Raw genomic sequence first — 15,115 nt, 5'->3', positions numbered from 1 at the left:
GAGAGAGAGAGAGAGAGAGGAAGAGAGAGAGAGAGAGAGAGAGAGAGAGAGAGAGAGGAAGAGAGAGAGAGAGAGAGAAAGAGAGAGAGAGAGAGAAAGCGAGAGAGAGAGAGAGAGAGGAGAGAGAGAGAGAGAGAGAGAGAGAGAGAGAGAGAGAGAGAGAGAGAAACATCAAGGATGAGGGAATTGTTATCTGCTGCCTACTGCACGCCCTACACAGGGCGTTAAGCCTGCAACCCCGGCATGTGCCCTGAGCTGGAATCGAACTTGTGACCTCCTGGTTCATAGGGCCATACTTAGCCATGGTGCCGCCGCAGCTGGGCGAGCATCACAGCTTTTCCCCTATGTCCTGTGGAGTTTGGGTCCTGGCTCTGCCACCCATTCACTTAGGAAACCATATTGAAAGAATTACATTTCTTGGGCCTCATTTTCCTTGCTTGTACAATTAGTATTAGTCTTTTTCAGTGATATGATTTATGATTCCAAGGATCCCGGGTTTTTTGGGTGCTTGAAGAAGGCTAAGGAAATAAAGCCCTGTCCTAGAGTTCTCTGACACGGCAGGTCAGCATTGACTCTGCCATTGATGTTTTCGCCCAGGCATGTGTAAAATATTTGCTGCACATGCTATTTTTATGACGTTCAATTTAACACAGATAAAAATAAAGCATTAAAGTCTAGTGGGTAAGAGTGGACATCATGGTTTCATAATCTCGTTCCTTTCTGGAGACTGGAATGGAAACAGAAACTGGGATTCATTCTGGCTTAAGGTTTGCATTTGTTGCTCCCACAAGAAATGACCATTTAAAGGAATTTGCACGAAGGGAGAGAAGGCTAGTGCAGGCACAACATGGCACCTTTCTCCTTCCTAAGTGGTGGTTAAAGGAACACACTTATTGGAGACCACCTTGTAAGTGCAGAGAAGTAGGGAAAAGAGAGTCAAGATAACTTTGAATCCTTGGGAAACCATCCGGAACATGTTATTGCATCTGGGACAAAGACAGCGCTCACCCCCCCTCCTCACCCCCAGGTGCTGTGTGTGTGGTCCACCTGCCTTCCCCCCTCACTCTCCAGCCTCCACGCTGTTTTTGGTCTCCACGTGGCCTGCACCGTGCCCACTACCCACGGCCATTTCCCGGTTACCCCACTGATCCTGTGGTCTCAGCTGGGAGAAGCCTGCTCTGCCCTCCACCAGAGTCCGTCCTGCCACCTGCTCCCCTAACATTGTTTGGGATCTGTCACCACCACCAGACTGTGGGCTCCATGAGGGCAGGGTCCTTGCCTTTTCTTAAGCAGACAAAGAGAGATTGCATCCCCCCCGTGTTTAGCACAAAGCTTGTTCTTTTGGGGAGAGGCCTCTAACGTGACTAAACCCTCCCCATCTTCAAGGCTGAGCTGGAACGCCGCACCCCTCCCACCGCGCTTTCATTCATTCTCTCCTTTCCTACGGAATGGGTATTCTGTTCCCTAAGATGACAACGATAATTACAGGGTGATCTGGTATGTGATATATGACATTAATGTTTTAATTTGTTCTTTAATGGAACCATCATCCTAGGTGACGCTGTAAGTAAATGCGGACCTGCCCACCCGCCTCCCTTGCCCCTACTGTGTGCCAGGCACCGGTCCTGAGGCTGAGAGCACAGGCTAGGCCTCCTCTATCAGAGCGCCAACACATTCCAGCAGCAGAAGGCAGTGTAGCCAGATCAAGGAGTAAATAAGTAATGTCACTTCAGGGATAAGTGCTATGCTGAACCGAAGCCAGGCAGAAGGGTAGGTATAAGAACAGGGGCTTGAAAACACATCCTGGAAATTACGTCGATAGCGGTTACAGAAGCGTTGCCGTGCCAGGAGTCAGTGCTTCAGAAAAAGACTCAACGAATGGATTTCTACATTTTGGTCTTTTTATTTGTTTGTTTGCAGCCAAGAGAGGAAGGGTTTATAAGTTGAGGAAATCGTGTCAATCCTGGAGTCCCTGGTGAGCTGGTGCTCAAAGACCTCCCTCTCTTTGGCTTACAGGGGTGAGTTATATGGGGGGTGGGTGGGTGTTATTCCTCATGGTGGCTACAGGAATTGGGGTCCTGGGCTCTCCTGATGGTTTGGGGCCAGGCTAGGGAGCAGTTCCTCATTGTGTAAGGTCTTTTTTTTTTTTTTTTTTTTTTTTAAATATATTTTATTGATTTTTTACAGAGAGGAAGGGAGAGAGAGAGAGAGCTAGAAACGTCGATGAGAGAGAAACATCAACCAGCTGCCTCCTGCACACCCCCACCGGGGATGTGCCCGCAACCAATGTACGTGCCCTTGACCGGAATCGAACCCGGGACCTTTCAGTCAGCAGACCAACGCTCTACCACTGAGCCAAACCGGTTTCGGCATCATTGTGTCAGGTCTTGAGGTAGGCCATGGTGCTGTCCTGTCTGGTTTCTTGAGGGTGTGGTCCCAAGATCTATCTGAGGCTGAAATAACTGGAAAGACTTTTGTGAACCATCTATTTAAATGAACTTTAAAAAAAAATTATATTTGAGTTGAATCTTATTTTTATAACAATCTTTACCTTATAAATTATTTTTTATCTACTTTTCCATTCCACCCCATTTATAGTTATGAGTTGTTAAAAAAGAAAGTACTTTTTGTAGTTCATAATTGTTTACATTTCTAAGAACACAATGGCCGAATAATCAACGTACAATGTTTTGGATTCTGTGCCATCGAGACACATGAATTCACTCAGCAGAGGGAGCTCATGCTTTAATTTTGAGAAGTTGGGCAGAAAATGAAGGCTCTTGTGAAAAGAATCTGAAATAAACTATGCAATTCTCATTTTAAATAAGGTTTCCTTTCAGTACTTTTTGGAAGTAAAACAGTTTGACTAGGTTTATTGTGATATGCTTAAATAGATGTGCGTAATGAATTCAATTTGGGGCAGAATTTTCTTCAATAAGGTTCTGCTTTGCTCACCAAATAGGCGAATTTAGAACAGGTATCCCAGCTCAGGAGTCTACGGATTTATCTATAAAGAAGGTAACAGTCTACACATCCACTTCCAGTGGCTTTTTACACTGTACTGTGAACTTGGAACATAAACATGTAGGACTTGTTTTAATACAACTATGATTTGACATTGAACACTTGGGTATAGAGGTCTCTGTCCTTGGAGCTTATGAAACAGATATTTATGTAAGATTTCAAAGGATGTTTACTATGACATAATCTAAGTTCAAAGGCAAAGTAAATAAAGATTGAAAGAATTAATTAATCTCTCAGACAAAGATCCAGAACCATGAAGTTGAATGCGCAGCACTGAAATCATAAGCGAGTCAGAGAAAGACAAAAAAAATCACATGATCTCACTTACATGTGGAATCCAATGAACAAAATAAATTGACAAATAAAATAGAACCAGAGGCATGGGAACATGGAACAGAGGGAAGTTGGTGGTGGGGGAGAGATTAACCAAAGAATTTACATGCAATTTTTGAGTTACCTGAAGGGCTATTGGAATGACAGAAGAAGCAGACATTGCTCATGCTCTTATCAAACAACATTACAAAACCATTATTTTCATATCATTAAAGTCAAGCAGACTTGTATAAAGAAGATACAGGGAAATAATGTTATAAAAGAATAGAAGTAACATTTATTTTACTCAGCGTTTACAACTTCACAGTTAGCTTGAAAATTAACATGGGCAGCATCCTAAATGGGTAGTGTTGTCTTTTCCTTCCTTAAAAACCCCCAAATCTTCAATAGGGAAAAAAAAGGCAGAAGGATTTTGTGTTGCAAATAACAGGATGCCTGGGAGTGATTATTATAGGCCTAATAAGCACCGTGAAATAAAACTATGACAAGTGAGGCTTATTGTCAACTTCATTCTAGAGTTGGAATAAGAGGCTACGTGGGTCTTCAGGGAGCCAGAGATATGAATTATATAACAAGCTGGCGGTGAGTTGGGCAAAGGATGAGTTTGAATCACCAGGTATGTACTTTGATTTGTGAGTGTGTGCTATGATGTCTTCTTTCACGGATTTCCATTTACAATGTAGAAGTAGGAACTGTGACCTTTTTTGCTGTCACCAACACAAGTGCTCCCCACCACAAGATGGGCTTTGGGGATCCTTTATTTTCAGTCCCAGAGGTCATTTGGGGTTCTTAGGGTGATCCTGGTAGTTCTCTCTCTACGAAAAATCAGAAATTTGTTTTGGGGATCTCCTACCATTCTCCCCACTAGATAAATGCAAACTTAAAACTGAAGTCAGTGACAAAACATGTGGGCTTCATTAAAGCTCACAGACTGAATGGTGTTGAATGGAACCCACCATGGATAACAAAACAAAGAGAGATACTGGTAGAATAGTGGCCTCATCAATTCACAATTAAATTCACTGCCTGGCACAGTTATTTTTCCTTCTCTTCTAACTTAAAAACAGATTTTTAAAAATATATTTTTTTATTGATTTTTTAGAGAGGAAAGAGAGGGATAGAGAGTTAGAAACATCGATGAGAGAGAATCATTGATCAGTTGCCTCTTGCACACCCCTACTGGGGATGTACCCGCAACCAAGGTACATGCCCTTTGACCGGAATTGAACCCGGGACCTTCCAGTCCGCAGGCCGACACTCTATCCACTGAGCCAAACCGATTTTGGCTAAAAACGGATTTTTAATTAAATTTTAAGTTGCAAACAAACAAGATCTTAGATGCCAGTGATGAAATTTCTCAAGTGAAGAAATAATTGTTGGATAAGTTACAAATGATGATAGAACATTGACAGAGAATTAACTATATGTGCACTGGGGTGTGAGTGCTATTAATATTTATCGCCAGGCAAGGTTACAGAGCAGAAAAACACTGAGTTAGTCCACCAGGGAGCAAGAGGCCCAGCTGCCAGGCCCCGTCTGATCACTGAGAAGCCAGGTGTATTTAGGAAAACTTAGAACCTCTCTAGGCCTGACTTTATCTGCAAATTAGGGGTTTAAACAGAAGCTCCTTTGGCCCTAAGGCCATATTTCTCTGAGGTGAGGCTGGCTGTTTTACTGAACCACAGAAATATAATGAAAGCATAGAATGTGAGACCTTTAAAAGCCAGTGGAGACCCCCCTCTCACAGACCATTATTGTTTCTCAAGCAAGGTTGAGGGGTTCCACAGTTTGAAAATTGAACTTTTCTCCCTAGCAGAAGTAGTTAATGGGCAGAATTTCATTAAAGTTTTTCTCCCATCATTTGCTTAAAACTATTAGCACAAGGGATGGCCGACCATAAGATGGAATGAACAAGTAGTAAGTACAGATTTATGAGGTTAATTTGCAAGTAGTTGGCTATGCTGAATTTGGTTCCCTTTCTCTTCTTTTTCCTGGACTTCTGTGCTCCCATTTTTAACCTCGTGCAGGGAACATATAATGTAGTCATATTGTTGCTATCTCTTTCATTCTAATTAAATTTGCCACTATTCTATAGTGTTCCCCAAAGAATATGGTATTTCTGACTATTGACTTCTCATTGCTTCTTCACATGAGTAAATCTGAGAACCACTGGTCTAGTTTTTAATATGTTTTTATTGATTTTAGAGAGAGAGGAAGGGAGAAGGAGAAAGAGTAACATTGATTAGCTGACTTCTGCACACCCCCCACTGGGGATTTACCCTGCAAACTGGGCATGTTGTCCTGACTTAGAATTGATCCGGTGACCTCTTGGTGCAGGGCACAGTCTTGCTTTATAGAAGAAAATAATAAGGCCCAAAGCGGGGAAGTGACCTGGTTATGATGATACAGATAGTTAATGTAAATAGGACCATGGACCTGGGGACATCAGGCTCCCTTCCCAGAGTCCTCTCAACCCAAAATGGTCCTTGCACTGGGAAAGCATGGTTTAAGCAGCTTCTGCTGGTTAATAAGAAATTAGGGAACCAGTTCTCAAAGAAACCGAATTGTTTAATTTGTTTGATAAATTTTATGATGCCCTTGTAAAAATATTTTATGAAACACTGTTTTGTTTTTTATGGGAGCCATCCAAAGGGCAGAACTTTTGGTGAAATTTCCAATAAATCGTTTCACATTGTGTAACCACAGAACCAGCTCACAATGGACCTGTCCTGTTTAATTAGAGACTGAGTTACTTCTTGGAGACAACAGACTGAAACAGGATGTCATACAGCCCCAGCATACGCAGAGGACAGAAGTTTGACCTCCAGTTGCTCTTGGAATGGAACCAAAGTCACACACACAAACACACACACAATCTGCTTCCACCCCCCCCTCCCAACTAAAGGACTGAAACATAACCAGAAGTGAAGGGCCTATTGTCCAGGAAGATCCTATGCTGACACCCCTTACCATAAATGCCCAAGTTCCAAGGTCCTCCAATTAAAACTCACTCTGCCAGCATTTCCAAATACATGCATCCCAACCACTCAAAACCCTTAACCTAATACAGTGAGCAAGACGGATTCAGATTCGAGGCACCATTAGGTCTCCCATCTTGGTTGATGCCTTCTGGGAAATTGGGGAACCCTGCCATGGTTGGGTTGTATGGGGAGGTGTTAGAGGAAAAAGACCTTGTTGCCAACATCTCAGTGTGAAAGAAGATGGACTAGACCATTGCAGTGTGAGTGCAGAGGAAAAGCAGTTGATGAGCGTGAGGGCTGGTGCATGTTACAATCCTCAGGCCCTGGTTATGGGGGAGGAAAAACAGAAGGTTTTTACCCATACCATACATATGGAAGTCTGGAGAGAGACTGGTTCAGCGGAGTAAGTGTGGGGTTACAGTGAACTCAGGATCAGGTGTGCAAAGGAAGAAAGGGCTGAGAGAGAACAGAAGCAAAACAGGTTTGGGCATCATTGATGGAGAGCTTACTTGGGACCTTGGGAAGGAATAAGACATGAAGTGAAGAACACTCATGAGAATAACTTAGAAAGGAGGGTGAGTTGGGTTGAGAGATGGCTGCACCTGTAAGAAGGGCTGTCTCATCAATGAGGCATGACTTGCCCAGTATTAGCCCATATATATATGAGAATTACAGGAAAGCAGATCAATAAAACATAGCTATGACAGAGCTAGCCCAAAGAACTGCCGAATCCAACTCTCTCTATTGGCTGTTATAGTTCTAGGGAGATTCACCACTGAGTTTCTAGTTCTAACATGAACTAAACTTGATTATTTGGCACTCTGCAGGGAGGAGATGCAGGGAAAACTATGGCCGAAGAACGAGTAATGGTTAGATGGAGCATTTTATTAGATCTTCCAGAACGTTATTTTTTATGCATTCAAACTGCCATCCTAGAGCTGATTCTTGGTTATATTTCTGCTGATGTCAGAAGCATCAAATGTGGTTTGCAGGCATCCACTCCCAACTCTGTCTTAGGCCTCAGATCACTGGGACTCTGCTCTAGGTCCCAACTCTGCTGATCAGGTCCATCAGAACAATCAACAGGATGCAAATATGCAAAGCTGCAGATAAGAAAAGAGAGAAAGGAAGAGTTGAACTCATTTGGAAGTCAGGCTTGTTTTCTTCTCGATCCAAGCAATGTTTTCCTGCCCTATTCACTTGGCAACAAGATGGACTCTAAGGGAGAGTATAAGATGGCAAAATTAGGGCATTCTGGAGTTGTAAAATGCCGTGAGAGGTAATAATAACTATAATGATAATATTAATAGTGACGGCCGCAGTGGTGTACACCAGGGGCAGTGGCTGTGGTAACTGCAGTAGAGGGTTCATTGAGCACTCAGTGGATGTTTTCTACTTTATAAAAGTGGCCTAATTTAATCCTCATGATCATATATTCTTTTAGAGATAAGGAAACGGAAGCTTAGAAAGGTTAAGTACTTTATCCAATTATATAGCTAAAGAAGAGCAGAGTCAGAATCTGAAGCCATGCACTCTGATAGTGGAGGTCGTGCTTGTAAAGCATAGCTTTGCATGGCCTCTAATTATTAACCACAACTCCAGTTCCCTGATTGTCCACCACAATCCAGCGCTTCCCATTCATCAAGGCACTTAATCTTCCAAACAACCCTCCAGAGAGAGGAGTGGAGAGCAGGCTGCCCAGGACTGGAATGCCTGGGGGCCCTGGAGGCCCTGGAGCCTCCTGAGTTAGAGCAATACCCACCAGGCTGGCCCTGAGACCCAGGGATTGGCTGCCCAGAAGGATTCTCCCTCCTGTTGAATCTGTGACCTTCTCCTTCCCCTCCTATCCCTCTTCCCCCAGCTCCTGTTCATCACAGTCTGGGAATCTGGCTCAGGCCTTTTCTTGGTGCTTGTTTGACCTGGTGTTCTAGCTGATTACTTAGCCTTTAAACCCATGAGGAAACTGAAAATGAATTGTAGGTAACAATTGACAGTACCTAGATTCTATAACACATGTTTTTGAATAAATAATGAATGAATTTAAAAGTAAATGAGCAAATAAATAAGCAAATCTCATTGCAATTTATCTTATTCTCCAGCTCAGGTAAATAGTAATACTAATATTTATAACTGCGAGGTACTAAAGCAAATGTTTTACATGGATTATTCATGTCAATTTTATTTACAGAGTTCTCTGGTCTCCATTCTTTAATCTTTCTTTTAGAAATATTTTTGAAATCATTTAAACTCTTTTTTTCACTTTTCCACATTCTTGTAAATAACTTAGGAATCCAAACATCTCTGGGTATGTAACTTCAGCAGTTCATAAGTCATATCTCTGCAGGAAAAAGATTGTGTTTTTTGGAATCAATGACTCCATATATTCTTTCTTACCTACTCACCATAGGAGACTTGGATGTTTTGTATGTGCATATATGTATGTGTATATATATATAATGTATTCATGTGTGTATGTATGTATATGTATACATGCATGTGTGTGTGTATGCATGTGTTAATGAAGGATCCTGGAGGAAAGAAAGCTGGGCAGGAAGAGTTTCTATGCTGGTTCCTCTGAGTTTCTATTCCACTCCTCCCAGTGGGGAGTCCATTTAGTAACATCAGGGATCTTAAGAGTTGGTGGCAGAAAGGGGAGGCAGAAAAGGCTGTTGTCATCAGGAGAGGCCCCAGGGCATTCCACTGTGGTGAGTGGTGATGGTGAGTCTTGTGGCCCCAGCACAGGACCCCAGGTGGCTTTGGTGGAACCCTAGCATCTCTCCCTCCCTCACCTTAAAAAGTGGGGGATTTCGCTGAAACCGGTTTGGCTCAGTGGATAGAGCATTTGCCTGTGCACTCAAAGGTCCCAGGTTCCATTCCAGTCAAGAGCATGTACCTTGGTTGCAGGCACATCCCCAGTAGGGGGCATGCAAGAGGCAGCTGATCGATGACTCTCTCTCATGGATGTTTCTAACTCTCTATCTCTCTCCCTACCTGTCTGTAAAAAAATCAATAAAATATATTTTTTAAAAAGTGGGGGATTTCTCCCTAAAAGTCATGGAGGAAACTTGTTTGGTGCTTCTCTCTCATTTACTTATTTGGGGATATTTCCTCTGACTGTCCTGCAAACACCTCCAGCCATTCCCTTGCCTCAGAGGAAAGACAGGTACAGCTAATCATGTTAGGATCTTCCCTTCTCCCTGGAAGAAAAACACAACCCAGTGTAGACCTCTAGGAATTAAAAGAGTACAGGAAGATGCTTCCAAGTGGAGATATTAAAATTCACCTGCTTTCGTGCCCTAGCTGGTTTGGCTCAGTGGACAGAGCACTGGCCTGCGGACTGAAGGGTCAAGGGCACATGCCTGGCTTGCAGGCCCAACGCCCAGTGGGGAGCATGCAGAAGGTTGCCGATCAATTATTCTCTCTCATCATTGATGTTGCTGTTTCCTTCTCCCTCTCCTTTACTCTCTGAAATCAATATAAATAAAATAAAATTCATCTGCTTTCTGGAGCTCTAGGGAGATCGTGGTCACCAAAAGAAGAAGCCCTCTTCTGCACTTTCCTCCCACCCCAGGGCCCTCAAAAATATCTACTGGGAATGTGGTTGGATAATGTTTTTATTTTCAAGCTGACTCCAACCCTCACCACACACATCTATATTTTCTCCAACTCTCAACTTATTCCCTGTTCTAGTTGTAACCACTTTGGGGCTCATGACTCACAGAGGATGTGGAACAGAAAATAGAGGAGGGAGCCTCTGAAGTCCAGGGCAGCGGAATGAGGGAGTAAGGACTCGGCTCATAAGTGATAGTTTTGGAAGAATGTCTGGTGTTTGCTGGCTGGGGAGATTGGATACAGGATGGAGAGAGAGTTAGAAGGGAAATGATGAAAACTTAGAGTTTCCATGTTCTGACTCTTTTCTTGATCCAAGCCCTGGGCTGGGCAACATGGCCGAATCCCAGTTAGGTTTATGGGTATAGAGAGCTGAGGGGCCCAAAAGGACAGGTGGTGAGACCCAAGAGAAGTCACCTGCCTTGGGAGGTGGCTTAATGGTGCCATTAAGGATCAGAGAGGGACTCAGGAGAGGAAGGGGGCTGGGCACTGAGGGTTGACTGTGTGGATGGATGGTGAGGACTGGAGGGAAGAATGCTAGGGAGACTGACAAAGGGAGACCCTCTCTCCTTGTCATATAGGTTCTCCCTGGAACTTAGGTACAGCTCAGGGAAAGAAGAGACCCAATATGGACTGCAATTACATTTTACCCAATTCTGTATAATGGAGACTCAACAGAAAAATTAAATTGATAAAGAGAAAAAGGAAGCTCTGTTTCTCCTCCTGAGTTTGAGGATCAACAAATCCTACTAGATAAAGAGCTTCTGGTGTATCGGGCTCAGTGCTCAGTGATTTACAAGTTCGAGGGGAGTCCTAATCAGTGAAAGAAGCACCTCTCTTTTAATCTTGACAACTGCCGCAGGAAGTGGCTTCTGAGAAGGGTACTCCCAGGCCCAGAGAGGAGAAGTAACTTGCATAAGTTTATACAGTAAATGGCAGAGCTGGATTGGAACCAAATACTGATACTGAGGCACATGCGATTAATCCCAATGCTTTACTGTCGCCCCTACATGCCAGAGGCAGAGCCGTGACTGAATGGGGATCAGGCCAAATTAGTATGGGTTGCAGTCCCTGGCTTCCTGACCCTGTCTGGAGGGGTCTCAACCCAAATGGGCCACAAAGGATCCCCTCCAGCTAGTAGTTTCCTGCTATCTCAAGCCCTGGTCCTAACAAACAGCACTTACCTTCCTCCCGTTCACAAAGAAAACCAACTCATCAGATCGCGACAGGCCAAACATCCCACCTGTAAACAGATTTCACCTTATGGTTGGTTATGCTGTTTGGCACCACGCTGGGGACTGAGCACAAAGGATTCAGATCAAAGCACTGAAATCCTTCCTTGTGTGGAAGCTGGCAGCTGGAGTCCAGAGAGCAGACTCCTTGGCTTTGTGGCCCTTTAATTCTAGAACACCTGTGTGGTCTCGCCTCTTACCTTGTGCCTCACTCTGCCTTCCACCAATCCTGGCTTCAAAGCTTGCTCCGTGCATGGCCCACACCTCTTCTTGCTTACTCTGGGGTTGGAGGGCCTCAGTGTGAAAACCATCCACAATCATTTAAGCTTAAACCCACTTTGTACACTGCCTCAGCCCCTGGATGGGTTCCTTCTTCTCAAAGAGAAAGAAGTGGATCTCTAATCTCATTCTTATTGCAGAAATGTCTCCTTGTAGGAAGTCATATGGACAATTCCAATCTGTGCCCTAAAGTGGAGGTGTTGGGTGCTGCGTCCACCCAGCCCCTCTTTACCATTTCTACTTCCTCCCCACCCACAGGATTGGTCCACTGGAAAATAGTGATGTAGTCAAGGCAACCACTTTACAGATGAGTAAACAGAGGCTCACGTAAGTAAGATCAGTAGCTCAGGACCATGCAGAACATAAGTGGCAAAGTGGGAACTATAACCAAGGTCTTCTGGATTTATATACCTGGGGGTGTATAGACAGATTCCTTGATCAAAAGAACAATATCATTTTGATCTTTCTGAATGTCTCCAGTTATATGTCTGGAGCTCAACTCAAACAATTCTTATTCTTTCAACTGAAGAAATACCCAGAACTTGGCCTCACATGTGGGCGATGCAGGTAGCTGCTCAAGTAGTTTCAGGAGAGGAGGCAAGACCTCTCTGTCCCGCAGCTCACTTCCTTCATGAGTGTGTGGAGCCCTGACATGCCATGGTGAGAGTTAATCCTTTGTCTTAAGGCAAACTCACTGTGTGACAGTGCTCCAGGCCAGAGACAACAAACATCTGGTATCCTCTAGACCTGGCTAACTAAGGAAGATCTACCTTCCCACTTGGTCGAGATGTAGCTTCAGAATCCTTCCCACCGCAGAGCTAGTCCAGAAACATTCCTAACCAAATGCACTTGGAAGCTGCCAACTTTCTTTGTAACTCAATGTCTAGGTCCAAGGCCTTCTCCACTTTGTGCATCTGTGGAGATGAGTGTTTACGTACATGTGCACGTGTGTGTGTGTGTGTGTGTGTGTGTGTTTCACATGTGTTATACAGTTGCTAAATAAATCCACAACAAGGTTATGAGAGAAGTTGGAGATGATAATGCGAATAAGGTAGAGCCTTGGATCAAATTTTTTCGATCATTCTACTTCTGCTGCAAATTGCCCAGTAAATCTCTGAGACCTGGAACATGAGGACCACATTCCTAGGCCCAGTGTGCAAAGCCTTCCAAGATCTGTCCCTATTTCTGGCTTTAAGCCCTTTTGCTCTTCAAAAACCAGTACTCTTCTCATCATTCTTCTGCCTCAACGATTATTCTCCTTGAAACCTTCCACTGACCTCCCAACACACATCACAACCCCCTAAACTTTCCATGGAGGCTCCTCGGGACTGGCCTTACCCCTTTCTGTGAGCACATCTCCAACCACTGTCTCTCTTGTCTATAATTTCAGCCACACTGGTCTTTTCCCTGCTTCCTGAATGTGCTCATTTCTTTCATGTCCCAAGGCCTTGGTGCAAGTTATATATTCTGCCTTGAGTTCTGTTTCACAGACTTTGGCATGACTGGTGCCTTCTTCTTATGTAGGTCTGAGCTCTTCCTTGATTACCCAGTCAGAAGTTGCACCTCCATCATGCTCTCTTCTACCACCCATTTCATTTTCTCCAGCGCTTTAATCTGACCTGACGTGGAGTTTTGTTCACCTCATTTTCCTTCTCTACTAGAATGGAAGCAGGGATGTCACTGTATCCCTGGGCCTATGATTGTGCCGACCACAGAGCAAATGCCCAATAAGTATTTGTTGAGTGACTGAAGAGGCTCTTCCGTGGCTGCAAAGAGTTAGACTGATTATCTAAAAATACTTTAAATGAAGAAGGCATCCTTCATTCACTCATTCATTTACCCAATAGATACTGGGCATCCAGCTTGCGCCATGCCATATGCTAAGTAGTAGAGGCACAGTGGAAAACAAGATCATGCCGGAAGCCGAAAAAAAAATTAGTGACTACATCTTAAAAGACACCTCCATCTTAGACACTGAGTTTCTCACTTACCAGAACTCATGTGACAAGCTGCGCTGCGCTGTGGCAGTTAACTAGAAACAATCTAAATGCCTATCAGCATATCTGGCCATTGAGCAAGGCACACCTGTTGTGATAACTCGCCCCACCCAGGAGAATCTCTGCTGTATCCTCCCCTGCAGACACATCCTGCTGATACACAACCCACCCCGCCCTGGAATGTCTCCACCGGAACTTCCCCCTACAACCTGTGTACATATATTGTGGCTGCAACAAATAAAATTTGAGGCTTGATCAGAACCCTGTCTTGCCTCCATTTCTCCGTGTCTCCTTTCCTCCCTCATTCCCTTCCAGGTGTCTCCTCGCTCCCACGTTGCTGTCCTGCTGGCCAGGGCAAGATCAACCAGTGTTCTTCCTCCAAGGAGTTGGTCCATAAGAGAGAAAATCAACCTGAGGTAGAATATTTACCATTGTGAGAACACAGAACAGGGAGAGGAGCTTTGTTTTGGGGGAAGGGACCACTGGGCCTGAAAGATGAGTAGGAGTTGATTCTTTTGAGAATTGGGAATGGAGGCGGTGCAGGCTGGGGAAGGAGAGAGTGGAGGCAAACGCCCTTCTGTGGCTGCTTGCACTCCTGGGAGAAGTGATCCAGGCATTGTTTTTAAGGGTCCACGGTCTCTTCACCATCTCACTCTGCCCCTTAAAAGAGGGAAGCAGTGAACATACAGAGCACACGTTTCCCATTTACAGGATTGGGATGCTGCCAACAAAACCACAGATCATGGTGTGTCCCAATATTTATAGGAAGGAATCCTCCAGTGCCAACAGAAAATGCAAGCGGAACGTTTTCAGTCTCAGGGCTCTAAAGTCAGATGATGTCATTAGAGTTATCAAGTATGAAAGCACTTCGGATTAAGGGAACCAGATATGTTAATTTCTGGGAAATGAAAACTGACATTGAACTATTTATCAAGGGTGTTCTCAAACTTGATCCAACCAGAGAAACTTTTGTTTGCATGAAACCTTATATGGTGTGAATTAATTCAACAGGAAGGCTAGTTGGGTGGGCTAGGGGTGGGGCCTGAAGTCCTGTAGTTTTCTCTTCTTCAGACACCCCAGGGCTTTGGGAGGCCTAAAAAGTGCTCAGGGCACAGCGAACCACCACGAACCATCACGAACCACCACGGGCTGACCGAAGCCAAAGGCAGGCTGCTGTCTCCCCCAAGGACTCCTCTCTGATCTTGTTTCAGACAATGGAAAAAAACAACCACTGATTTTTTTTTTTTTTTTTTCCTTTAATGAAAAGGCAAGACTGAATGTCTTCACTTTTAAATGGATTATTCTGGTGGGTGAGAGAAACTCCCACCTCCTGACTCAGGGATTTGTATATTTGCTGTAAGAAAGGTGTCATGAATTAGTTACATCAAAGAACCCTTGTACCCAATGACGGAATTAATATTGGAAATGACACTGCCCTCCCCCGCAACCAAAAAAAACCTATTTCTGCGGGGAAAAAACACTACACGGTAACAAATCCTGCTTGCTAATGTCAATGGAAAAGTACTGGTCCCGCTCCCGTGTCCTTGGTGCGCTGCCCTCTGCTGTGAGCTCTTCAAAAGCCAAAGATGGAGCACAGGTGAGCAGACCAGGAGTGAGTGGGCACTTTTTAGGACCTTGATGGTTCATTAAGTGCCCATGG

This window comes from Pipistrellus hanaki (genome assembly GCF_964339955.1).
Source record: "Pipistrellus hanaki genome assembly, chromosome: 8".
Lineage (NCBI taxonomy): Eukaryota > Metazoa > Chordata > Mammalia > Chiroptera > Vespertilionidae > Pipistrellus > Pipistrellus hanaki.
This window is presented reverse-complemented; position numbering follows the sequence as displayed.